General features: G+C 45.5%; 1 long non-coding RNA gene across 1 annotated transcript in view; it reads right to left on the bottom strand.

Annotated features, from left to right (window-relative positions):
* Nucleotides 1-1,589: 1,589 nt before the first annotated feature.
* Nucleotides 1,590-22,038, bottom strand: part of LOC144164059 (uncharacterized) — a 31,421-nt gene continuing 10,972 nt past the window's right edge. The window contains exon 2 of the long non-coding RNA XR_013321026.1: nucleotides 1,590-1,909. This is a non-coding gene — a long non-coding RNA (uncharacterized LOC144164059). The remainder of the gene's footprint in view (nucleotides 1,910-22,038) is intronic.

The raw sequence follows: 22,038 nt of genomic DNA, 5'->3' as shown, positions 1-22,038 counted from the left end.
CTAGTAAAAAGCGCTGGAATGTGCCCGAACCCTCGGTCGCAAGCGAAAGAGCTCTGGTAACATCCCAAAGTTGTTAGTTCTAAAGAGTATATTGGACGACGTATGGAGCAGTTAGCACTGCAGGAAGGAAAAAAAATTGTGCGTCTGGATCAAAATAGATCACGAAATTCAGTGTACCCACTGGAAGTGGCGCAAGAAAGTGAAAATTAAGGAGATCGTGATGAAACCGGATTGAAACTGCGGAATAGACTTCGCAAATAATAGAGTAATACAGGTGAATTACGCGACAGGGAAGGTAATTGCAGAAAATTATTTTGTGTTGTAGCTTTGGGTAAAGATGTGAAATGTTCAGGGTAACTGTAGTAGTACTGTGAAATGGTGATGCACTTTTGGGAGTCTGAATGAAGAGATGGCTAAGAAAAGTAGAAGTACTATTCTCGTTGTTTGTAAAATATGAAAGTGTACACGTTGAATTTTCGATTCGTCATTTTAAGGCTTTAGGGTTGTCAAGGCTTTCTGGATTTATTTCTGACACGCTGTTTAAAACAGTGAGCGATATCTTTGTATGACCGAGTAGGTGTATTTTATATTTGTTTTTTGACTTGTGTGTTACATCGTGTTAGCAAAGTGCTACGCCTGGTTGTGCTATTATTTTAACTTTATAGTGCGGGAGTATTGCTATAGGGTTTATTTCTTGAGAACTGTGTTTGTGGATATTAGTGATGGGCGGTGCAGTGCGTGGACATTGACTGGAGACTTTATTTGTCTAGACAAAAACTTCGCACTGGAAGTTGATTTTCTGAAAACCTTCTTCGATGGGGCACATGTGAGTAGGCGCTGTTAGAGTCAGCAGTTGGCGTCGCAGTAGAAGTGAACAAGGCAGCTAGGTGGTTGCACAGGTGTCGGCAAAGAGGGCCTGGCGAAGAACACGGGAAGAGGAAAAGAACCGGAAGAGAGGTGGTATGTCGGAGGCATGAGAAACGTAGTTATCGGCGAGTTAGCGTCTGGGCGGAAACGTCCAGGATACTTCAAGTCCGAGCCCCCTCATTTGTTTGCCTTCAGGATTTTCAACCACGTCCCTAGAGATTCTGCGGCAGCACGAACGAGCCTATGAGTTTTATTGGCCCTTCATGACTCCAAACTGCCAGCGCCAATGTCAAGGTCACAGCGCAAGGAGCCATCACATCGGCCAGCCATCGACTTACCGAACGTGAGCCCGAAATATCTTGTGGGTAGGACTTTCTTTGGTAGAGACTTGACCTCTAATTTATTGTTATTTTATTTTTCTGGTTGTTCTGGATGTCCCGTCAACACAATTCGTCTTTTGTCTAACGTCCAAACGCCTTGTTCGCTGTTCCGATTAAAATTAACTGATACTCCTCTCCTATAAAAACCATTTGCATCGCAATAGTAAATGAAAATGAACCGCATCCAAATACACAGACCCCCTCTTCCCACGCACACAGGCACCACGATATAAGTGGCCGAAAGTTATTGTTCATTGGCACAAGATCAGATTCACAAAGTACGACCCCAGGACCTTGCCCACCAATCAACCGAGAAGTCAACCAGGCAGTTCACAGCATTAATTATATATATTTTATGTTTCTTCTGACAAAAATGTATACTTTCCATGAAGTCATGGGTATTACTATATGAGGGTGCTATTCAGGGAGTACCAAATATTCCCTGTCCTTCTTTGTCACAACATTCGTCGATTTTTTGTTTCCCTTCACTATTTTTTATTCTGGATGGGTATCATATTTACGCTGTTTTATCATATCCCTCATTACTTTGTAACAAGGAATGTGGTAAATACGTGGATTTCTGCAGAATGAGAAAAAAAATTGCCTGCATTCTTCTCTTTCAACGTCCAAGTCCCTGAGCCACCAGGCGCAATCGATTGAACCTGAAAAGTGTTATCGAGAGAACCATTTTAAATTCGTGTGTAAAAATACCAATGTCTCCCAAAGATGCGCAATAAAAATTAAACGTGAACAAGTCGCCGCCAACAACTCAAGCGTAATATTATTGGAGTGATGTGGTATTTATTTTGTTAAGTACCGCCAAGTATTTATCTGAGATAATTTAGAGGCGAGTAATCTGTAATCTGTTTAGCACAAAGGAAATCTGCGGCTTTTACCATAACTAAAAAATTGTTTATGAGAACCAAACGCTATACCTTTGATTAATAGCCCGGAAGAGTAAAATAATTCCCATAGTCACGATCCCCTTCACGACTAACTGAGAAAGCCTTCGTGTAACAGGTCCGGACATTACATTTCCTTGTTTTGCTTTTTCGAACGTCTGCAGCTTTCTTTCAAATCATTAAAAGTGTCCATCACTGTTTGCTCATCCAACCGTAATTGTACTACTTTAAAGTTAAACTTGGCTTTTCAGCGATATCCCAGGCGCCAAAGTGCTTATCAATCTGCCCGATTTTAAATAGTTTCACTACGATCGTCAATGCGCGCGAGGCGCGGTGTTCTTTTTGCCTGTAAGAAAAAAAACTATTAGGTTACACGGTCAAAACACGGGCTTTTATAGAAACATTGTGGATTCTTTGCTGTCGGGAACCATTCTGTGTTCTCCTGGGCGTGTGTTCTAGGCCGCCATGCCACAGCCCCGACGATACCTCTAAACTTGCAGGATAGTGTAAACGAAGTCGCAAATAAACAACTAACTTGCATTTACGTCTGTTTGGTAATTTCAATTACCCCAACATCCGCTAGATAAACCAAGCTTCGGCAGCATGAACGGAACAAAATCTACCGAATTTCTGGATGTGTACCTTAACTTTAACCTTACCCAATTTGTATAGAAACCAACACCTGTGGCAACTGCTCCGACTAAGTTCTTCAACCTGTAATGGCCGATCACCTAAAAAGTTAACTGCCCTCAGGTTGCTTCCAGAAATTAGCGATCACAGCTTTATTCATGCTAGTTTTAATTTCTCCCCAAAACACGGCGTGCTTATAGCAACGATCCTTCTATCCTAAAACTTGATTATGCTGACATAAACAATGAAATAGATATTTTATTCCTTACCTGCCGAATGGATTGCTATGAAAGTTTTTTATACGATAACTGGATTATATAAACGTAAACTATTGCAGTTAATTAACAAAGGGCAAGCAACGTTGATTTCCTCGAGACATAAAAAAGCAAAGTGGTATAAAAACGACTCTCTGACCTTCTTATGTTGAGTTCACTGTCACTCGTAACGACTGTCAAACGGAAAAATACTAGACAGCAGAAACTGCGTACTTGACAATGTTCACAGAACAAAGCACACGCTCTATCATGAACACCTACCTAAAATTTACGCCACCAAAACACAAATACTGGCACAAAAAAACCCAGAGAGCACACCCGTGATCACATTAGTAGATGGAACTGCATGTGAGGTCGACGGTCTAAACCAGCTAATGCATTTATTATAGATTTTTTAATCAAGAAAGAGACACTCCGCAATGGACGCTGCGGTGAACGCATAGCGAGAGGTAACGTTCTATACTGGCGGAAAAACGGCCCTCAACCATTAAACTAAAACATTTTCCTCGGCTGGCATTCGCGAACTTAACACATACGTTTTAGTAACTGTTAAACTTGTAGGTGAATTGTTTCTGTCTTGACTGTCCTTGCAGTCACAGGCCCGAAGCACGGTTCCCACCGGTTCAATAATATGGGAGGTCATTCCAGTCCACAAATGCAACAGCAGACCTTCACCTTATAATTGCCGAGTGGTTTCTCTAACTAGCGTCTGTTGCAAATCAATGAAAGATATCATGCACTCTCGTAGCGTGTATTTTTTTGGTTCTAACCGCTTATTTATTCGTCAAAGCCGGAACTCAGACAGCACTTTTTGTGTGAGCCACAACAGGCTACTTTTCTTCATGACCTACACTCCAACCTTAATACTAATGGTGATACTTCAACTTCCCTAAAGGGGTTGGCAAGGTTCCTCACGCGCGTCAACTACTTCAGCTTTTTGAATTGAGCGCACACCCCATTGTAATGCAATAAATTGAGTCCCTCCTAATCAACGGGTCACAATTATTTTTTGTAATGATCAATGTTCGCGACCCCTCAAGTATCTTCGGATGTGCCACAGAGATCCGTACTTGGGCCCCCTTGTGCTCCTATTTGTATTATTGACTTTCCAAACCAATGTCTCTTTTAAAACCTGCATTTTTGCTTAATATTGTGGTAACTTCGTTGTATTCTCTATTGAGAGCGATGAAATAATCATTCAAAGAGATTTATCTACTGAAATCAATCTTTAGCTTTCCTCTACACTATTGTTAACACCGTCGTTGAAGATGCTCACAGCTGTAAAAACATCGGTCTCACATTTTATGACGCTATCTTCAGAACTTACAACAAAAATATCATCCCATTCGCAAACAAAGCACCTGGTTTTCAGAAAGAAAAGGCCACCATCGCCATGGTCTGGATCATGTTAACCTTTTCACCTATGAAGACCTTGTTCGATCCACACTGGAATATGCATCCCCTTACTGCACCCACCCCAGATATAGCTTACCGATGCACTAGTGGCCTCAAAATCGCGTACCAAAACTTATTCATTTTCCTATTCATATGACGTCAGAATATCACCCTCAAAAAACTGTCCGGTTTTCCGAGCCTTCTCATGTACTGCTGAATTGCCAGACTGCGTTTTTCATAGATTTCACCATAGTTGTCTCAAACACCGGCCTTAATTGGTTCCCCCTGCTCGCATATCACATCGCAGCTCTCTCTTTCAACTTCGCCATCACCGTTCTAATTCTACTATTTCGGCCACTTTTTTCTTGCCTAGAATGGCACGTGACTTAAATGGCCTTCCCCAAGATGTATCATGTGTGTCGCAAAAAATGTTGAGACGAAAACAGTGGTTTATTTCTAATTTTTAACTCGTTCTCAACTGATGTATTTTGACCCACGGCCCTGTATAGTCCCTCCTAGGACAACTGAATTAAACTCAACATACCCAAGCATGTTTTTCACGGAGAGGGATATCTAATTCACAAATCACTTCTGATAGAGACTATACATGAAGAGCATTTCGAATTTGGAAGTAAATGCCATATACAAGACTTCTCGAATGAAATGAAAAAAAAAACGTTCCCCAATAGAACTCGGCTAATTACGTAGCACATCAATTCCCTGCTTTGAAAGGACGTTGGTAGTGTACAAAAATATACACCATCAAATATTAGAATGCATTCCAATGGAGAATCAATAAAATGAGTTGGCAGGAATCTCTCTTGGAGGTTGTGGGACTGTAGTTGGGGGCTTAGCAACGTGATCTCTATTTACGTGTACTTACGCCTTTTACAGATTTCCAGTGTGTAAGCTCAACTGCAATATAAAACATAACTGAATATTACAACGAGAATTTCAGCCACTACGGGTGCAGACGGCTTCGAGGAGTATAGACAAAAAATGTAAAGCTGAGATTACTATGTTATAAGCTTCCATTTTGAATCGAATATCTCCCATGATGTTTAGACTGCCACCATTGAGCAGAACATATTTTAAATACATTTCATTCTATATACCCCCGACATAAACCAGAACAGACACCCTTTTCACAATCGACACCAGCCTGAGAGGATGCGCGCCTCACCCCATACTACCGACGTCTGGGCTCCCGTGACTTAGCCGAAAAGCTTGCTGCTATTGGTGCGCGCTGCTTTGCCTTGTACATCAGGCTAAACTATGGAACTGACATCAGGCTGTTCAGACCCCTCCTACCACTTGCCGTGGTAACGCGCTCGCACGCAAGCGCATTCAGACCTACCATGCTGCGTCGTGAACAGCGGCATAACGTGCGCCCTTCTGTCACAACGGCTGCCTATGTGTTCGCTTTACCAAAACCAAAGATGACACACATTTAGAGGCTGCAAATCACTATCTATGCTCTGATATGCCATATAATTGGGCGCTTCTTGGGCAGTTTAGATAATTCTAAAATTTCTTATTCCCCACTTGTTTCAATGCCTACATTCTGCTGTGATATCATTTGCTCATATCCACGGAAACTTCTAGAACATTGCTGGCGACCGATTTTGTTGTCCCTCCCACGCAGGACATACTTGGCTACTACAAGTATCTATCGTTATAATTGGTTGCGTTACTGATGCGTGCGCCCCTGGGACTTCTCTGCACTTGTGAACGAACCTGACATTTCCCACACAGCTGGTCATTGGTATTTTCAGAAATGCATGTGTCACCTGCGGCCTTCGTTCTGCATGTGTTGTTCTTGTTAGCCAGCTTACTCTGCAGTTCATGTGCTGAGACGTTCGCTGCACCATTTGTTTATTCCTCTAATTCGTACGTGAAGTGTGTTTTTCGCCAGCTTTCGACACTGTCTTTTTTATCGAATGAAGTTGAATACTGCTTTGTTTTTTAGAAAAGAGTTTGTCTCTCGGGGTGCAGCATCTCCTGTCGCTACTAAACGCTGCTTTTGTGTTTTCTTCTTTCTTTTTGCTGTAAAAAAATAGTGAGTACCTCAAAGTCACGAAAGTTCGCAAGCACATGCATAGTGCACTCCATTTCCGTGTTACCTCGCCCCAACCCACCAACTTATCTTCTTAACAAGGGTGCACTGTAGCACATCTTCTGCGCATATGCAAGCGTGCGTGCTTCAAGGTTATATTATACTCAGATGAAGACTGGTCCTCCATTCGAAACGTCAGTAAACCGCAGTTTTTGTTTTTAATCATGAGTCAACCACCAGAATTTTCTATATTATTTTTTTATTGCCCACCGAGAACTTTCTTCTAGAGAGTAGACAATAACGCTTGAGGTACGCTTTATTGGCAAGCGCCGGGCATAGCCATATAAGAACAGGAACCGTGCCAGCAGCGGCGATGACGATCACCCGTCGAGTAGAAAGTAAAATGAGATGATGAGCGGGCACAATGTAGAAATGAGAACGAAGCATAAAAGGGATATTGGTTACTCCCGTTGCCTAATATCACGTCTGCCATGTTCGCGGTCACACTATTACTCCCTCTCTCCTGATGCTGCCATCCAGGCCGCCACTGTCAGGTAGAGGAATCGTGGTGAAAAAAAGACTTCGTCTGGGAAACATGTGCGATCTAAGTTCCATGGCACCGACGGTCTGACACCTGAAGTAGACGTTATACCGTAATCCACTGGTGAGGCTTGCTCTAGGATTCTGTAAGGGCTAATGAATCAGGGAAGAGCATCACGCATAATCTAGGAACAGGGAGGGGAGGATCATGCAGAACTTCTTCATCAGGTTGATAACAGGCCGCCGTGCTTCAACGGGCAAGATTGCGGCAGTGAGCCAGTCGAGAAACAAACTGGTCGAGAAGACTCGCTCTTGGCGGAATAGGTGCGGAGAGGAAAGCCGCGTCAAGTACAGATAAAGGGGGATAGCCATAGACGAGGAAAAATAGGGAGAAACCACTGGTTTTTTGCAAAGCTGTTTTGTAGGCGTAGGCAACAGACGCTAAAATAGTGTCCAAATTATCGCGGTCTTCGCCAATGTGGATGGAAAGCATGATCGAGAGAGTCCGATGGAAGCGCTCTGTGAGGCAGTTTGTTTCAGGGTTGTAGCTTGACGTAGTTTTATGAGCAGTGTCAGCGGCTCGCAGCACTTGGGAAGGTAGAACAGAAAGGAACGTTCGTCCGCGGTCACTGAAAATAACGCGGGGAGGAACGTGGCGCAGGAAGATTGCTCGCAAAAAGAAGTGTGCAACTTCTGAACCGCTGACCGAGGGAATAGCAGCAGTTTCGACACAACAGGTCAAGTGGTGCCGTCCATCGGTGCACAACCCACCGATTGCCGGCTGCAGTTGTAGGAAGAGGACTGTACAGGTAAATTGCGACAATATCGAAGGGAGCTGAAGGGCATGGAAGGGGTTGGTCGAAGTGGGCCGTTTGCGGCCTTGGTATGGTTTACACGACGCCACATACTTTGCGACGCTTGTTGAGAGGCCTGTCCAAAAGCAACGGCTTTCAATGCGGTCGTATGTCTTCTGCAAGGCAAGGTGACCAGCCGTAGTGTCGTCATAAAAAAAGGCCAAACATGTTTGACCGCATCCAGCCAGGAACGATGGAGACCCACTTGTCGACGGCAGGGTTGTAATTTTAGTAGTAACCGCCACCACCATTCAAGAATCTAATTTTTAAGTTGAGCTGAACCTTCCAAAAGGTCAATAAGGTGGCTGCACTACCTGTCGAAACGCTGAAGAGAGACGAGTTCAGATGTGAGTTCCGGGCTGACACGTTGGGCTGACGGCAATAGGGAAAGCAGCCACTTGCTGAGCAGACGCTAAGCAGCTGTCCTCCATAAAGTCCAGTGGACAATGGGAAAGAGCGTCGGCATCAGCGCGTTCCGTGCCGGCCTTGTTTATCACAGTAGATTTGTACTCCTCTAGTGGAAGTGTGCGGCAGCCAAGGCGTCCGGTTAAGTTTTTGGTGGACAACAACCAGCAGAGTGCGTGGTGGTCGGTCACAACAATGAAATGACGTCCGTACCAGTAGGGCCGGAAGATTTGAATAGACCAAACGACAGCGAGGCACTCCTGTTCGGTAATGGTATAGTCTTTTTTCGGCTTGCGTGAACGTGGGGCTGGCCTAGGCAACTACTTCTTCCACAGAAGAAGCAGTGCATTGCAAGAGTACAGCCCCTATAGCATGGCCACTGGTGGCTGTGTCTAGTATTGTGGCTGCGTTTTCATCAAATTGACTGAGCACAGGAGAAGTGAGGGCCTGCTTGAGTGTTATAAACGCTGTCTCACAATCTTCCGACCAGTCAAATGACGAATTGGCAGCGAGGAGTTTGTGCAACGGTGAAGCAATTGTAGAAAAGTTCGAATGGACCGACGGAAGTACGAGGCCATTCCAAGGCAGCTGTGAAGTTTTTTTTGACGGAGGGGTCGGGGCAAAATTTATGACGGCCGTAATTTTGTCGGGTTGAGGACGAATTCTATTTTTGATCAGAACATAACCCAACACTTTGATCGATTGACTTGCGAAGTGGTATTTTTGTGTATTGAGTTGGAGGCGAGCATTACTCAGTTAAGTTAAAACTTGGTGCAGGAGCTGGAGGTGCTCTCGAAACGTGGAAGAAAAAATAGGAATATTGTCGAGGTAGCACAGACACGTTTTTTATTTCAATTCACAAAGAACGTGCTCTATCATAAGCTCGAAGGTGGCCGGAGTGTTGCAAAGCCCAAACTGCGTGACAACAAATTCGTCGAGCCCATCGGGTGTGGCGAAAGGGATTTTATATTTATCTGCCTCATGCATGGGTATCTGCAGTACCCGGATCGAGGATCAATACTAGAAAAACGGTCTGTACCTCGCAAGCGGTACAAAGCATCATCTATTCGTTGCATCGGGTACACATCTTTGCGCGCCAGTTTGTTTAGTTCCTGATGATCCACCAAATCTCACGGAGGCGTCTTTCTTTTGACCTAGCACCACGGGTGATGACCAGGCACTCGCGGAAGGACGAACTATGTTTCTTTTTAGCATGTCATAGACGTTTTCTTGGATAATTTTGCACCCTTCAGGCGAAATGCGCTACGGGCGCCGGAGAACGATGCAGGCTCCATTCGTTTCAATCCGAAGGGGGCCGCTGAAGTCGGCCCAGAACCGCGCTGTGAGAGCCGAATATTTTCTTGTGTTTGGACAGCAGGTTTAACAGTTGTCTGGTTTCCTCGGTGGTAAGGTTAGGTTTGATGAGTGCACCAGCAGGAGCAGGCTAAAATTGGGGATTCGATAAATTATTCGTAGGGGTTAAGTAGCTGTGAGGAAGGACATCCGCAGCGTTATTGCGGGGAACGAAAGCAATTGTTTGGTTTTGAGATACCACAATGGTCTCTGTTGTACTATTCTCTGCGTCGAAAAAGGCGGACCTATTTGAGAACCGGACAAGACACGGGGGTATTAGCAGTCCTTTAAAGAAGAAATTTCCTGTTGGTGAAATTAACAGATCGCTGTCAACAATGTCGTCTGAAGCTACGGAGATTACGATGTGTTTGCCCAGAGACACGGTAAGTTAGAAGTAGAGGCAAAGCGTAGTTGTGGGTCGTTAGCGACACTAGCAAGGTCTGTTTTGGTAATGTCAATCATCGGTTTTCCGCATGAGATAACAGGAGATGCGGATCGCGAAAAAGGACATCCTAAAATGATTTCCAGAGGGCTAGCATAGAGTATCGCACACTGAATGTGATGACGAATGCCATCGATGAGTACACGCGCTGTACAATGTCCTGAGGGTTGAAGCAATGTCTAATGCCCACGTAGAATGTCCACGTAAAACTGGACCAGAGTAAGGAATTCTCACTTTGCCTAGTCTAGAGCACATACTCTCATTATGATAGATATGCTGGCGCCAGTGTCTACAAGTGCTTCAACGCTAATTCCCTCAACTGTAACAGCCAACGTAATCATGGCCGGTAAGGGGACTTGCACTGTTCCTTTGTGATGCAGTTTCACCCCCAGAAACTGCCGCATCCAGTTTTCACACGGTTCTCACCAACGTGGGAGGCCGGGCGAAGGGCGATGTAGAGCGACGTTAGGGTGGAGAGCGACGTCTAGCCTGACGTGAGTCTTGAGCGAAGTTGGTAGCATCACGAGGACGAAAACGTTGGTGGGGAAGTGGCGAGTAGACTCCTTGACTACGGTTGGAGCCCAAGTAGGGGTCGCGTTCGTAGGGTGCATAAACTCGGTGCTCGTCCAGCCGGCGTCGTCGGCAAAAACGAGTAATGTGTCCTCGTATGACACAATAGTACCACAGTGGCTGGTCACTCGTTGGCAGGGATACCCGCCATGCTGGAAAGGAAGGTGGTGAAGGCACATGTGCAGAAATAGAAGGAAAATAGCCGTGATCAGTTGGAGAAGCGATTGGGTCCACAACATGAGAATAGTTGTGGAGCCAATCATTAGACTAGTAAAGCATGATAATGACAACGAGTGGAGCCAAGCATGAGAATGGTGCGAGGCGTGTAGCGGATCAGGACGGAGCAAAACCCCTTTACAATGCTTTTATCTATTACGAGAAAGCGTTGGAATTCATTTTCAGCGCAGCCGTTTTACAAACACTCAAAGGTGACGGAATAGAGCAAACCAAATTTAAAGATATCTTACACTTACACAAGGAATGCGCGGGTAGGATAACCCTCCACAAAGAATGCGGTAAATTTACGATTTGAAAGGGAGTAAGACACGGAGATTCGATCTCTCCAAAGAATTCAGCGCATATCTGGAGGGAGTACTTCGAAATTTTTTCTGGGAAAACGGGATTATGCCAATTCGGGAAATAGTTGCGCCTTTTGATGTTTCCAGATGAGGTAGTCTTGCTGAGTGCGGTGCATAACACATTAAAAATGCTTGAGGAACTACAATGACAAAGCAATGCCCTGGCGGTAAAAATAAACTTAAAAACTTAAAAACTAGTGATAAATAAGCCCGCCAAAAATGCCCCCTTCAGCTTTGAAAACGTAACGCCAGAGGCCAATAACATGGCGAAGGCATTAAATACTGAATTTCGAGCGTGAACTGCGCACTAGTCAAGCACCGGATAGGCGCGGGATGAGGTCAGTGGGAAACGCATTTGGCTTGCAGTGGGTGATGATGGTTGTTGCCTAATGGTGCGAGGCCAACAGGGGCAAAGAGCGCCTTAGAAAAAGTTACTTAATTTTGACGAGACCATAAATACTAAAACATGTGGCTAAAAGTAAAAGTGGCGCAAAACAAAAGACATTGAAGATCTCTGGTGAAGATGGCCACGATGATTACACGTGATATAATAGGGGCTGCAGAAGGTTTACCTCAGATAAAATCTTAAAAACACGTTGATTTGAAAAATTTCGTTCGGCGGCTAAAAGTATGATTGGTGCAGTGGAAGGCATCGTCGGTATAATTCAGGGAAAAGTTTGTGTCGCGTTGTGTCAAGTGCCTTGCATGTCTATAGTATGTGGATTACGGATAGGCCCTTTCCACACCTGCTACACATGGGTCCTGAAGTTCCAGTGAGCAGGTAGGAGTGCGTCACATGTGTGTGGCCTATCCGCAGCTTAGCCATGGCGACTTCGTTGTATCTGTTCTGTGAGTCAGTTATGTAGCGTCCCAGTTGTGTTTTTTATTACGAGTAGTTTGTTGTCTGTCTGTTGACTCCAGTGTAGTTGCCATGTGTTACGAAGCTATCGTCTGATGTGTGTCTTTAGGTCGCTGTAAGGTACTGTTGCATTGTCAACTGTGGTTCGGAGAGCAGCACCAGCCATTTGATCAGCGATCTCATTGCCAGGGATCCTATAGTGACCTGGTACACAGGATATAGTTATTTGAACTGTTGAGGCGTATGCAGTCCTTATACTCTTTAAAAAACATTGATTACCTAGTTTTTAAACGACCTTCCTGATGACAGTGCCTGCACAGCGCTTAGAGAATCTGTGTACACGATGGACTTGGGAATTTTATGTTTGATGATGTCATATGAAAGGATTAAGATGCCACACGCTTCTGCCGTGTAAATACTGCTGTGAAAATTTGTTGTTTTAGTTCCGCTAAAGGATGGTCCGTGCGCTGCACAAGGGACAGTACAAGCAGTTTTTGACGCGTCGCTGAAGAATTCCGCACACCTCTACTTGTTCTACAGGAACATGAACTTCTGGAGAATGGAACTCTTGGGCACCTTTTTTTCTACTAGTGTGAATGACAGGTCGCATTATACAGGACGCAGACGCCATGGTGGAATGAAATTATGAATGGGTGTCTCGTGCATGCCTGAAAGGGGGACATTTAGTGCAGAGCGTCCTGCCTAACTCTTAGAGTGAACTGTAAGGAAATAGATGGCCGCTTCGAAAAGAGTTGTAAAGTTGATGAATCGTTTATGTTCGAATTAAAAGGATGGTTGGTGCGAGACACGATCTTAGATGCATACAGGAGGTCAAAATACTCCTGCTGATGCCCTAGGCACCATATGTCGCACTCGATATAGAGACATTCGTCAGAGCTAGTGCGGAATGCACCGCATGAGAGGCGAAAACCAAGATCCAGCACTGGGTCGAGCATTTTCAGTGCGGTTTTATGTAGCCGACCCATACACCACACTGCCGTAGTCGAGCCGAGACCCCACCAAGGCTGTGTAATGGAGCAGGAGGAGTTGCTTGTCAGACCCATGAGATTGATGTAAGAGGACCTTAAGAATATTCATCGTTCTGCAGCATTTGCATTTGAGCTATCTGATATGCGGGATGAATGTAAGCTTTTCGTCCAACAAAATACCTAAAAACTTCTGCCCCTTGTTCACAGGAATCGGCACAATCGCAAGAGCTATGTCTGGGCGAGGGTGGACCCCACGCCCCTGGAGAACAGAACACAAGAGCTTTTTGCCGGATTAAGATTAAAACCATTCTTGTCAGCCCAATCGACAAGTTCCTTGACGCCGAGCTGGACTTCACGTTCGCAGATGGTCAGTGTACACGAATTAAAGAATATCTGCACGTCATCTGCATACATGGAAAAAGAGATTGCAGGTGGCAATGCCTTTCCTAGAGAGTAATCTTTACTATGAAGAGAGTGCAGCTCAACACTCCACCTTGCGGCACGCCAGTGTCTTCCACGTGATACTTTGACACTGCACAACCAACTCAGACGCGAAAGGTACCTCTGACATATAACTACAGAAAATATTTAACATGTTGCCCACAACACTGATTGCCCTCAGGTCACTAAGAATGCTGTTCCGCCAAGTGGTGTCGTATGCTTTTTCGATGTCAAACAACACCATAAGACAAAATTGTTTATGCAAGAAGGCATCCTATATATAAGATTCAAGAGCGACCAGTAGGTCATTCGTAGATGGCCACACCCTGAAGCCTGCCTGGCAGCTGTCGACAAGACCGTTTTACCCTAAGAGGTATACGAGTCGTCTGTTGATCATTTTCCCGAGATGCATGCACAGGCAGCTGGTCAGGGCAATGGGTCGATAGCTAGCAGGAAGGAATGGTGCTTCCTTTCTCTCAAAAATGCTACAACTGTGGCCTCCGTCCAAGACTTTGGAATGTGCCCCGAAAGAAATATCTTGTTGTAAAGGTGAAGGTGTGTATCAAGAGTGTCGGCGTGTAAGTGCTGTATCATTGTATATGTGATGTTGACTGGGCCTGGAGCTGAGGGTTTACAGGTGCTCACAGTACCCCTCAGCTCATGAAGCAAAACCTGGGAGATATAAGATGCGGTGGATCTGTCGCTGTCAGGTAAAGGCTTCTTTTCCGCTGACACTTTGTGTTTTATGAAACTGTTTGTGTAGTGTGCTGAGCTAGAGACGGGTTGAAAGAAGTTGGGTGAGTTTGTCAGCCTGGTCTTCGAGTGTGTCCCCTGTTGGGCTCACCAGAGGCAGGCTGTGTGTTAGTTGAACCTTGAGTTTGCATATTGGTGTCCAATCTTTTTGTGTGTCGGTGTAGGAGTTTATTGATGTTATAAATGAGAGCCAAGACTCTCGTTCTGCCCCCGGCGCACACGTTTTCGCATCACCTTTGCTTTTTTGAACAATAAAATCTTTCCCTACGTGGGATATCGCCAGAGATTACCCCACGCCTTGTTCTGGGCCTCTCGCGCCCGCCTAAAGTCCTCATTCCACCACGGCCTCCTATGGTTGCACAGGGCACCAGAGGCGTGGGGAATGGACTTTTCGGCGGCGTGGAGGATGTGCGCCGTGAGAAGTTGGTTAGCTTCTTCAAAGTGTAAGCGTCCTGTGGATGTGTGGGGTATTTTGGAGGTCTCTGTAATTGTAATCCACTTAGCTCTTGCTTCATTGGACCTGTTTTGGGTAGGTAGACTGCATGGGCCTTTACCAATCTATGTTACCGAAGTGGGGAAGTGGTCACTACCATATGGATTCGTGCCAACGCCAAACTCAAGACATGAAAAGAGAATTGCAGAACCAATCGTCAAGTCAAGATATGAGTATGTATTGTGTTCAAGGTATGGTTTGTTGGCTTTTGTTGTTGAATATTTATGCTCCCGAAGATGTTAGCAACTTCTTTTTCAGGAGACATCAGCCACCGTGCGAGAAGAGCCCCCAAGAGAATTGTATTCGTTAAGGTCGAACATGAGAATGAAACGTTCGGCTAACTGATCTACCAGTCCCTCAAAATCTGAGCTCGATAGCTGGAGGTCTGGGGGGATGTAAAGAAAGCACAGTGTTTTAAGCCTATAAAGATTATGGTTCGAATTGCCACAGCCTCTAGGACAGTATGTAGTTTTACAGTGTGGATTTTCATGTCAAGGATTTTCGGGCAATGATGGGCACACCACCTGAGGATGTGCCACCACCATCTCTTTCCTTCCTAACTACCATTCAAGAAATATGTGTGCCTGGGGTTTAGATGTGTTTCTTGAAGACACATTGCAAATTGCTGATTGGAGTGCAATTTCTCGTACACATCGTCAAGGTTTCTAACAAGGCCTCTGCAGTTCCATTGAATTATGTTTTCTCTTCCCATTATTTCAATTGAGACCTACTGGAGTGTGAACATTTAGGTGTCGTCTTTTGGGGCGGCGACTCTCGTGTTTTTTGGCTGGTCGGGAGGCTTTGGAGTCGCGATGCGTTCCTTGCGGTGCACCCCAGAAAAGAACGGTCCTTCTTCCCTAACAGTGCGCACACACGAAGACTAAGGCAATGAAGGGGACAGGACGAGCGCTGACTCACAACTACTGTTTATTGAAGAAAGACATAAATTTATGTAATAATAAACACCAGCTCGCATGACAATACAGAGGAAAAACATCAGATTAACATAAAGCTTGATACGAATAACCGAAGCCAAATCATCAAAATTTACGCCACTGCAAGAAACAAAACTTCACCGGTTATTTAAAAACTTGAATTCCTCGTGGCTAATTGATATCGACTGATGGCTGACGCACGTTTTGCCCAGTTTAGAGATAAGGAATGCCTCCACTACCTCTCGTGTTATCCTACCTTTATGTTTGAATAGCATATTTGATACTAAGGAGTGAGGGTAGCACTGTGAAGGACAGGTTTCGCAAGGCATCGAAAGGTGCGTCTGCGCGTTCTTTTTTTATGCTATTCCTGCGCTCTAATAGGCGCACGTTAAGGCACCGCCCGCTTTGGCCAAATAATTGGCTTCCGCGTACAAAGGCAATACTGTAAACCATCCCCATGCAAGATGGAACAAATGGGTCTATGTGGTTCATCCCGCAGCCTCGACGCCTACTAGCTCCATGAACATCCCTCCTTTCAACCGCCTGACACACACCGCTTACCTTTACAGGCGCTGAATGAACGACGTCAACCGTATACCTTTTTTCAACATTTTTTGAACCGTGTGAAATTTTATGCATATAGGGGTGGACGGCTAATCTTTTTCTTTCTCTGTGAGACGTGCTTTCCGGCACTTCAGCCGACTATGTACCCTGGAGTCACGTCATAAGGTTCCGACTGCTCCACGCCAAAACCTCAACAGGGTACACAGCCGACTTCAGCCGGGTTACTCGTTCCAACAACGCCTCTTCAAGCACGTGTGAACAAGACTTTTGTAGTGAGGATCGAATGCAAGACTTTGCAACACCGCATTTTACATTCTTAGAGTGGCAAGAATCAAACTTCAACAATGGCTTTACGGATCCTGGCCTGTAAAGCCAGCACAGATGACTGCTCTATACCTGGAGGGTTAAGTCCAAGTACTGGAATTCCTTAGACTGCTGTACTTCAAACGTAAAGCACAACCTCAACCACCTTTCCTTTAACTTGTCCAGAATGTGCGCCATATTATTCTGAAACACTTCGTTCTTAGCAAACACTAGATAGTCGTCAACAAACCGTAATAACCTGATGTGCAGGTGCCTGAAACCCTACTCCAATGCCCTGTCTATTCTACCAAGAAAAATGTTGCTGAGAGCAGGCACGACGCAATAGCCAATGCAAACTCCAGACTTCTATACATAAAACCGATCATGCCAACCAACAACTGCGGACTGGAGGTAAAAAGACAGTAACTCTAAAAATGCCTCAACAGAAATTCCACTGCTTTCTCTAAACAGGGCCTCGTTACTATCGTCTGTCATACAGCCTTTTATAGACTTCAACAAATCATCATTCGGTATGGAATAAAACAAATCCTCTACATCGGCACTAAATGCATGACACACACCAGGATTCTCATCCTTCAGAAATTTAACCACGCCCCCAGAATCCTCCACAAGGAATGGGTCACCCACTACCATAGACTGAAGTTGCTTCTGTAGAGTAGCTCGACACTGCAAATTGCCATGTGTCTCTTTCAATGACCATAGCGCGGAACTGTATCTCTGGCTTGTGCGTTTTTGCAGAAAAGAATACTTGCAGGTGAGTCAATTAAGACTTCTTTACACACGGCCGCACCTTCTCGAGGTTAAGGTCGTCAAGTAGGGTCAGGGCCTGTTCCTTTTCCTGCTCTCATTAACAGAAACAATGCTAAAATTCTTTTCAATTGCAGCACAGGCCTTTTCATAAAAAATCCCTTTAGGCAGGAGAGTATACCACCCTTATTTCCGATAGTACAACACGGAGCCCATTAGCAGCACACCAGCTCCAAATGGAACCAACAGGGTGGCGCTTAGGCCTGGCGCCCCCCGTTCGCTTCAAAACCTCAACACACTCATGTGCGCAACGCGCTCAAACATCTTGCGTAACCAGGTTAGAAGTTACTTTGGACAGCGCCAGCTGCTCCGGAGGGCCAAGCCGGGGCTCGAACGTGAACTTGGGGCCCAGTCCAAGAGCCTTGGCATGCTTTTCCGGAATGCTCTGCTCACCTAGTACCCGTACTGCGGCTTCTCGTGACATGGTCGGAGTCTTGTCTTGTAGGTAGAAACGGTCGGGTCGAGTGCTATAGAAACTGCGTGAGTTGGCCAGAGATTTCGCACGATTCACTGTACACGTGCGAATGGCGTCTGCCCCAGCCTACCAAATCACACGCTGATATGAGACAGTTCCGGGCGGTGCTTAACGTGCGTCTAATGGAGCACAGGAGTAGGATAAAAAAGGACGTCGAGACGCACCTTCAATACATTGCGAAACCTGTCCTTCATAGTGCTACCCATCATTTCACAGAAACAAAAGTGCGCTTCAAACATAAAGATAGGATGACCCGAGACGTGTTTGAGGCATTCCCTATCTCGAAACTTGTCAAAACGTGCGTCAGCCATCCGTCGATATCGCTTAGCCACGAGGAATTCGAGTTTTTAGATAACCGGTGAAGATTTGTTTCGTGCAGTGGCGTAAACTTTTGATGATTTGGCTTCGGTTATTCATATCAAGCTTTATGATAATGTGATGTTTTGCCTGGTATTGTCATGCGCAATGGTTTTTTGTTAGTATATAAATTCCCGTCTTTCTTCAATAAAAACTAGTTGTGAGTCAGCGCTCGTCCTGTCCCCTTCTTTGCCTTAGTCATCGTGTGGGCGCACTATTAGGGAAGACGCTGGTAAAGAACGGTAAGACGTCAATTTTTTGCTCGGATGTCCTCGGAGTGCCCGAGAGATCATGCTCCTTTCATCGCGGACCCTTTGGGGCGTGCGTTTCTTTGCCCGCAACCGCCAAGGGTTTCTGGAACACCTCGGACGGCGCAGGTGGTGCGTTGGAAGTAGGAGCTACCGCTGGTTCCCCCATCTCAATCACCTCCGGGCCCTCACGTGTGGTTTGAGACGGTGGAGCGGAAGTGCAGGATGCAGCGTCACTCCCACCAGACGTGGTTGACTCCACAACCACTGCTGGCTCAGCAAACGATGTAGAGATGAGATTGGCTGCAGGAGACTGCCCAGGGGGTGGGGGCGCGGGCGGGACAAAGTCTGACTCGCAGTACTGTGTCCCCGCCGAAGCCAGACGCCGCTCCGCCACCCCGGCGAAGTGTGTCGGCGTACCTCTTCATATTAAAAGAGTCGAACATCTTCCGTGCCTCTGGGAAGGTGATGTTTCCAGTGACCTTTATGTTTATGATTTTCTTTTCCAGTTGATACTTTTCACAGTTCCTTGACTAGGCCTCGTGTGGACACTGGCAGTTTACGCAAGAAATTTTGCACGTTACGGTTTTCGGACGTGGCGTCGTTCTGGGCGCATTTTGCACAGGGAAGTAGGCCGCGACAGGTGTTTGTGTAATGCCCGAACCATTTGCACTTGAAAAAGTGCCGCGGGTTCGGCATGTAAGGCCAGACTGGGCATCGCACAAAACCTTCATTGATGTATTCTGATAAGCTCGACCCCGTCAAAAGTTAAGGTCACGTACTTTATTGGTATTTGTCTGTCTTCGCTACGTGCGTTTATGCTCCTCACCCTTGTTACGCCCTGGCCTCGAACACCTTCCGTCAGGTTGGCTTCAGTTTCCTTCAGTAGATCCGGATCGGAGATCTCGCCCTTGGAGCTGTTTAAGCTGCGGTGGGGTGTGACCCTGCAGTGCAAGATCGACGATTCGGGTCTGGCTGAAGAGGTTTTCTGCCTGCCGCTGCGTGGTGACTTCCACCAGCAATTTCCCAATTGTTTGTTTCTTGGCTTTGTACGCCTCACCAATTATACTTGCCAGGAACTTCGATACCAAGACGGACAATGAAGTGACAGATTGTGCTGTGTCAGTTGACTATATTACAAGAAAACGAGAATAATTGTTTACGGTTGTTAGAAAAACAGTTACTAAAAGAGATGGAAATGAAACTTCGGTGCGCCCCTTTTTCGGGGGCGGAGTACGTTTGGATGGGGTTTAGATAATAACATATAGCATAGTATAGAAGCAGGGAACGGAGGTACTTTCTTCGTCAGCCTTACCCTGGTAGCTGAAGAGGTCCCGAAGCTCCCTGCCTGGTAAACAGACAGGGAGCCCATCCACCGGAGCTTTTCCAGGGCTCCGACTGCCACCGTTCGAGGTTTCTACCCTTAACCGTTCAACACATCGCCACGGTTGGTTCTAGCTTAGGTTTGGGGGCTCGGGGACCGCGGTATCGCCAATACCGTCACCAAGATTACTCAAGGTGCCCCGTGTGGGGAGGCTTGCAGTGGACCTTAGCAGGTTGTTGCTGCTGCTGCTGCAGTTGTTGATGATGACGCTGATGGCAAGAAAGTACAGAATATCATATATGCTAATAGCAACAGCTTGTTTTGGCTCGTTAGTGAATAGCTTAATCTATCGCGCTAATTGGTTCTTACAGAAAATGAGGACAAGCCCGCGAAAATTAAACCTAATAGTAACTGAGTTAAAACCAAACCAAGACGTGTTGATGCTATAACGTATAGTTTAATACAGTTTATTATCTTGAGTTTGCGAATAACAAAACAGTAACTACAACTTTTTCTAATCTCAGACGTGCGGCTGAACAATTTTACACTTTGCGACAGGGATTTTGGAGAAATATGGACACGCCTTGCTGGTTTAGTAGGTATTTTAAAGGTGCAGCTTATGCTTCCAATGAGAGCAGATCTTTCCCTGTATCCCGAACAACCCAGTCGCACCACTAGCGCTGCCATTTCTTTCTGGGAACACAACAGCCACACATGAATGTACATTGATCATTACACCAAAAGGACCTACAGCCAATGTCTAGTGCACCGCCTTTAGCATCTTTCGGTTATTTCTTTTCGCTTTCTCCAAATAGGCAAATCCAAATATATACCAAAACAAGTTCTGTGTCTGATAGTGCTAGCGAATAGGCAAAGTTGTCACCATGAAGCAAGACACAATGTACACTGGCACGTAAACCAGCTCACAAAAATTTTAACCTACTGACCATTTAATGCGCATTGCCTTTCGCGATTAGCATATGCGATTTGGACAACACATAAGTCCACCATATGTCTTACAGAACTCTTACTACTATGTCTCCACAATTCAGAATTTCGGCGGATCCTCAAGTAGGTGCTTACGAAATTGTTTTATGGTGCTACTTTTTGTCGTTTTCAAGTAGATTTTCTATTGCATTTTCTGATGTCTCCTATAGTGACTGTGTCGTTCAGTGCGACCGCATTATCAAGCCACGGGTACCAAAGTTTCTTTCAAGCCTCCTCGGGCGTTCCCAAGTAATAAAAATCGCTTCAACTTAATATCAAGCGTTCTATCACAAGTATTTTCGGAGCGGTTTAGAAATTCACTTGCTTTAGGACGACTTCGTCATTTCGAACGTTGCGTTATTTTCGCTAGGATTTCCTGTGTCAGTGATGTTCAAAGTTCGCCCTCTTCGGGAGTCGTAAAATTTCTCCTTTTTTTCCCATAGTTACAAGTTCGCGCGATATCATTCTACTAAGAGTCATGATGAGCCGCACATAACAATTATTCGAGGCACTTACCTGTATCACATGGTGCTTGTGCGCTTTCATTTTTATCTCCTAAGAGGAGATTAAAAAGGCTATACCGCTCGCCTGGCCCCTCCCATCTTGGTATGTGCCGCCCGCTCGTGAAGATGGTTTTTGTCCGTCCGGCCAACTCACTTCTGAACCACCTCAAAAATGACCTAACTTGGGCGATAAACTCACCATCTTTTGAATAACAAGCATTTAATTATGTACACACAGCGTGCTGAAAATGCGGATACAGACTGGCTTGTGCTCCATTGGCTGCGTGCAATTTGGTTGATTTTCTGCGACCTTCTTTTTGTGTCATAATTTGGGAATACGGCGAGCTACATTTATTTTAGTCAGATCACCGTCATTTTATCGTCGTCCTAATTATGTCGACCATCCGGTGTCAGGCTGCTTAGTGGTACACACGCATGAACCGCCGATGCCAATAATGGTTTATTGCCGGCGAGAGCCGTAGCCGCAGTCGCGCTCCATAGATAAGTTCAAAATTCCGGAGCAACCATTGGCAGTACTTATCACATGTGTGCATGGTATGCTTGAGTTTATTTTCGCAAAAGAATGCAGCCATTCAATCCGTGGGCCGTGAATTTTGCTGAGTGCTTTGATCGCATAATTTTGCATTCGAAACCTATATCGGCACATCAACACTGAAAATGTTTTAACACACCACGCACTTAAACGCACTTCCTAAAAAAATATAAAGTATC

Source organism: Haemaphysalis longicornis, unplaced genomic scaffold (assembly GCF_048455015.1).
Source record: "Haemaphysalis longicornis isolate Haplotype H1 unplaced genomic scaffold, Haemaphysalis longicornis Haplotype H1 scaffold_13, whole genome shotgun sequence".
In the NCBI taxonomy this organism is placed as follows: domain Eukaryota; kingdom Metazoa; phylum Arthropoda; class Arachnida; order Ixodida; family Ixodidae; genus Haemaphysalis; species Haemaphysalis longicornis.
The sequence above is the reverse complement of the archived record's forward strand: the minus strand, read 5'-3'. Positions and strand labels throughout refer to the sequence as shown.